Here is a 6,226-nt window from a genome sequence, read left to right on the forward strand (position 1 = left end):
ACACAACAAACAGTTAATTACTTATTGTATGAATTATACATTTCAAACGTTTAATTTGTGTCATTTCTTAATGACTGTGGCTTCCCCAAAAAATTGCCCACACACAAAATTCACTTTTTCAAAAACTGGACTATCAGACGAATATAAATAATTTTTAGTAAAGAAATGTGGAAAGAATATTCTGCTTATTTACCAATGTATGCTTATTGGTCCAGGATCTTTTTGAATCAGAACTATGTGGGATGGATGCAGTCAGTCTGTGCTGAATTATGAAGACAAACCGGGTTCCTCTAACCCGGCTCCCACATTTCCCAGAGATTCTTTGCAGCATTTTGATCAGGCCAATTTCCTCCTAAGTGATGGTTAATAAATCAACTTTCCTTTTTCTCTCCAGACACTAATCATTAATGGAGGAGAATGCTCACATTCGTACCGGTTGCTCAGACAAGCGGATGTGTGTGAATGTTCCTTTTCTAGCTGTTGTTCTTTCATTTTCGCCACTGTGCCACCCTACACTTTATATTGTACTACAGTGTAGCTGTAAGGTCTGATTCTGAGTCGTTGTTGCTGCAGTGACAGCTGTTTTAAGCGCTTCTAGACATCTGTGGCCAAGATTCACTTCAGCAATATTTTCTGGATTCAACTTGCTCCACTTGTTCAGCTTCACCTGCCTGAGTGCAACCTGTTCACCCTCCAACGCTCACTCTGTGTCCCTGCTGCAGAATCCTGCATCCTGAGCTCCAGGACTCATTATTCTACCCAGTCAGCCAACAACCTCCAGCTGCACTGTCCTCTCCCTGGCGTCCATCGTTGATATGATGCCAATTTACAAACCTGAATTGGCTCCAGGTCAAAATCTTTCATTTTTTTTCTCCCACAGGCTTCTGATAAGTTAACTGACACATTTGAGTTAATTGGAGCCACGCCTGTTGATGTATGAAAATGTAAACGATCATTAACTATATGACTGATGGCACTGTTCTGGTTTTACATTAGATCCAGCAATCACTACACTACAGTCTGAATTTAATGCTTTTCAACAAAATTTGACCACCTTAAAATCCAGTTACAAAAAAACTAAACTGGTGATTTTTTTCTCTGAGTAAACCCATTTTCGTCAGTGATTATTGAGCTATATTTTGGAAAAAAAATGATGGATTAGATGAAATAAAGTATTTCATGTCCAAAATGTTGCTTGACTTATGTTGCAAGTGCGTCTGTCTTAAAGTGTTTAATCTGGTTTGCATCCCAGAAGCAATACTGTTGAAGCTCATCCTTTCTTTCTTTGTGCTCACAAGTTTATCTCAAAGAACTTTTAAATAAAAATCAAGAACACAGACACACACACACACACACACACACACACACACACACACACACACACACACACACACACACACACACACACACACACACACACACACATGCATACAATCAATTCTTCTGGGATGTTGTATTTGTCTGCTGTTGACTTTTCTATCTTTTTTTGGAGCTTCAGATTCCCACAGAGTTCTGTTGTTCATCTAGTGGCTCGTAAGAGTATTCATACCCTTTGAGCTTGTCCCTGTTTTATCACATTACAACTACAAACAGAAATCCATTTCTTTGGAGTCTTGTGCAAAAGACTGTCTGTTTTCGGTCGACATTGTTGGTTGACCGAAAACAACCAACAAAGTTGCCGACAGCTGTGAAGGAATGAGCAACAACACTCAGCCTCCTCTGAGTCAATACTTTGTGGAACCACTGTTGCTGCTGTCTCAGCTGCTATTGTTTCAGGGTTTGCCTCTAATAGCATTGCACATCCGATGTCTGTGAGCAAATTCTCTGGGTTCACGTCTGGACTTTGACTGGGCCATTCTAACATGTCAATACATTTGCTTTTAAACCGTTCCATTAAGTTTAGTGAGTTTGTCCTGCTGGAAGCTGGACCTCCGCCCCATTCTCCAGTCTTTTGACTTCAGCAGGTTTTCTTCCAGCATTGCTCTAATGCAGGGACGTCAAAGTCAAACACACTGAGGGTCAAAGAACCAAATTTACTGCAAGCCGAGGGCCGGACTGGTTCAACGTTTATTAAGATATATTGAAATGATTGCACATAGCCTATTGAACCAAGACCTAACACAGTGTATATTATTTAATAATTAAATGAATAAAGCAATATTTTGTGATGGCTCTGTCAGTATTTTCAAGGGAAAACATTTTCAACAGGCAAATTTAATTGTTTTGAAAAACAAAATATGTTTCTTAATATCAAGATAAATAATTAAATTAAGATGTATGCATTATAAACTGAAAATGCATTATTGTGCTGCTCTATGATGTTCATATTCTTGTCTTTGTGTGTTTCCGAGAAGTTTGATAGTGCCTTCTTAGACTTAGTACAAAAAAATGTTAGCAATTTGTGCATGTTTTTGTGTGGTCCACTATTGTATGGAAAACTCTAAGAAGAATTATAAAGCCCCCATCCTGCTCCCAGCCTCCAGGTTGTGTGTTACGGCCCTGTGTTTGGCATCAGAGATCAGCGCACAGATCTCCTCCTGCGGCTCCACAGCTCAGATGGCTGCACAGATTAGCGACACTTATGTTAATATTAATAATTATAATGACGTTCAGTTGCACAGCTTTACAGACACGTTCATTCGTGGCTGTTTTCGCGTTTATTGCGCTGTTCATATTAGTTTCGATGTTTGCGGTTTTCTGGATCCTTGACTTTGACATATGCGCTCTAATGGCTCCATCCATCTTCCCATAAACTCTGACCATCTTCTTTGTCTCTGTTGAAGAGAAGCAGCCCTAGAGCAAAGTTTCTTCTTCTTCTGTTCACTGTGTCCAACATGGCTTCTGTCAAACTGCAAAAAGGACTTCTTATGGTTTTCTTTAATGCTTTCTTCTTGCCATGTTCCATAAAGAGTGGCTCAGGTGGAGAATTACTAGTCCACCTGAGCTGTGACTCCCTGCATCTGGTCCAGAGTCACCATGTGTCTCTTGGCTGCATGTCCTCTGGTCTTGGTGTCTTTACAGTTGTTCCATACTCTCTCCATTTCTGGATGACGGATTGAACGGAGCTCTGTGAGACGTTCAAAGCTTGGGGAATCTTTTTATGCCCTGAACCTGCTCTGACTTTCTCCACAGCTCCTCCCTGCTGTGTTTCTCCAACTTCATGATGCCGTTTGCTCCAGTATTCTCTGAACCTCTGAGGCGTCACAGAGCAGCTGGATCTGTACTGGGATTAGATTATACACCGGTGGACTTTATTTAGTCATTATCATTATGCATCCCCAGCAGCCCCTGAGCGTCCAGAGTCACACATGAAACCTTGAATCAGGTAGACTCAGTAGACTGAGGCTACGGCTCAGACAGGTTGATAAAATTGGACGACGACATGTAGAAACATAAGCTCCACTTTCAGTTTTTAAAACTTGGTGTGAAACCTGAAAATGAATCATGTGCAGTGACTGATGTGATTATGAGCTAAACAACATTTGTCCTACGCTCAGATCAATGTCTTTTTAATTCCCTAATTAACTGTACAACAAAAAGTGTAAAAAGCAGAACATAAAACTGATCAAACAAGGACAAAATGAGACAGAGGTCAGCGGTGATGTGTTGGCTGACCCCTAAATTTGATCCTGCTTACCTGTATGCGGTTCCTCCATTTGTATCAAATGTATCTGATTTTCTTTGCTTCTTCTCGTTTCTCCTTTACAATTACCGAATCCAACCAAATCCACCCGTGGACAGCTTTTAGAGAATTAAAGAGTCAAGGCTGACGCTCAAGTTATTTATTACATGATTGATACAGTGTGGTCTGGAACTGCAGATGCTGTTCAGTGAGTTTCACTCTTCCAAGCTGCAATCCATCCACTTCTTCTTAGCAAGTCTTCAGCAGTTGTCTTTTCTGATTTACAAGCATTAATGTGAACATCAGTAACTCTAAGGCTGCATTCAGACCAACCCAGGATTAGAGTCCTGAATCAGACTCTAATCCGTTTGTCAAGGAATTCTGAGTTTTTGGGGAGGTCTGAATGCAAATTTGAATTCCAAAACGGACTTAAAAACCAAACTCTGATCAGCCTGAAAACCCAGGTCTCAGTCCGGTTGAAATGGACTCTAAAACGGTAGAAAACCTCTTTTGAATGCAACCTGACTAGAATCTTTTCCAAAAGCAGAAAATTGACTACTGCACAGGGCATTCTGGGTAAATACAACCAAAATAAACGCGTGTTTGTACAATTAGTGAATAAAAAATGGCCCATGGACGTGGAGTGAATAGGACGCAAAGGCCCTGACTCATCTTCCCCTCTTCCCGAGTCCATCATTGAAAGTTTTCTGTTTGGTGCATGAGTCACAGACAAAATAGAAATCCTAAAACTACAAAAACTCCACGCAGCTCCATTTTCGTTTACAGAAAAGTTCTTGCGCTCTCTGTCTTCTTCAGAAGTTTTTGCCCCACAGGCGACGGGGCGACAGGTTTTCCATTTAGTTTTAGTCGTTTGACTCAGTGCAGTGTGAACGCGAACTGCAGTTCTGAAAATGTAACAAATGTTGCAATTTTAGTACGAAATCGAAGAGTCTACCAGACTATCCTGTCTGAATACACCCTAACTTCTCTTTTGAATAAAATAACAACTATACCAAAGTTAAAATAAAATTTTATTAGTTTCGAAATGAAATAATTAGATTTTTGTTTCTGGGGTTTTAATTTTTGCTTTTTTGTTTTTTTGTCATACGGCAACTTTATTACAAACCAAACAATTTGCTGCTAACTGCAAACCAACCTGATAAATGAGACGAACCCATGTTTGTTCTAGAAAACACTAAAAGTTGTAAAATTGACGTTTTTTGAACCATAATAAGTGAAACACTAACAAACATTTGATGTGTAAATACAGCACTGGAAAAGTTGTTGTATTTTTGTGCTTTTATGATGTGAAACACTGTGAACTGCTTTGCTGCTGAAATGTCCCGTACAAATAAAATTTGATCTGATTTGCTAAATCCCTCCTCCAAATTGGTTCGGTCATTTCAGGGACGTAAAATATGCAAGTAAATGGCTCCAATAGATCAGACCTAATGTTAAAGACAAGAAAGAACTGAGTAATCGAACAAAAGGCTGGAGAAGATTGTATTGATAGAGAAGTCACCTAGTCTGTCTGTAATAAATATTTGACTATCACTAAATATACCAGTTTACACTTTCTTGTTTCATTGCATCAGCATACATTTAGAGAATATATGCTGTTCTGTTAGTGTACAAATGAGATCCAGAGAGTTAAGTGCTTCTGTTGGTCTTCATCCAGCAGGCAGTGAAACAGCTCTCTCAGGCTAATCTCTAATGGCACACAGAATACTGTGTGCTGCTGAGCCAGATCTATTATCTAAATGCTACTGCAGCAACACTGTCTTGGCATAATACATCAATCTGCTTTTTGCTTAGCCTCCCTGTTGCTCCACTTCACATCCACTTTAAGATGCTGTAATTTGCACCACTTGCACACCCTGTGCTCACTGACATCAACACATCCACATGGTAGCACTGCTGTGCACTTTATGGTAACGTGAAGTAAGCAGCGTAAACAGGAGGATCCGGTAAGGAGAGAGGCCTAGTCCATACATAGCCTGGGCTCGGCAGAGATATTTGCTTCCATAAAATAATCTTGTCCACACCTGATAGGTTTAAGAAAAGTTCTTATCCACACAAACTCTCTGAATTACACGACAACCAATCAAAATCGGTCAACTCAACCTTGACTTCCTGTCAGGAATTAAACATGGTACCAGGGAGGTTGAGCAACTTTTAAATGACGTGTCGGAATACAAAGTTAATAAAACACGTCATTAGCTTTATAATGAAGCTAATAAAGTGCTATTACACGGTCAAAGCCAGTATGTGCACATGTGTTGACACATGAAGTGGAAACGTAGAGGTTGAAGGTCATTTTGCATCCATATTGGGAGGGACAGCTAGTGTAAAACACTTGACCTCTGAACACTCTCTCCTTTGCAACTCAATGTATTGGAGCCGATGGACTTATAAAGTAGAAAGTGTCTGAGCAAACATAAACATCAGCAACTTCCTGACAGCAGCCATCTTTCCTCCACTGCATGGCCAAAGAGTCACAATGTCATTTCAGCGTTGCATTATTTGCAACGCATGATTTAGAGGTCATGCGTCTCAGGTTTCCAACATTCACTAGCAAATGCAAACAAGGAGAATTCACAAGTC

This window comes from Poeciliopsis prolifica, unplaced genomic scaffold (assembly GCF_027474105.1).
Source record: "Poeciliopsis prolifica strain line A6 unplaced genomic scaffold, Auburn_PproV2 SCAFFOLD051, whole genome shotgun sequence".
Lineage (NCBI taxonomy): Eukaryota > Metazoa > Chordata > Actinopteri > Cyprinodontiformes > Poeciliidae > Poeciliopsis > Poeciliopsis prolifica.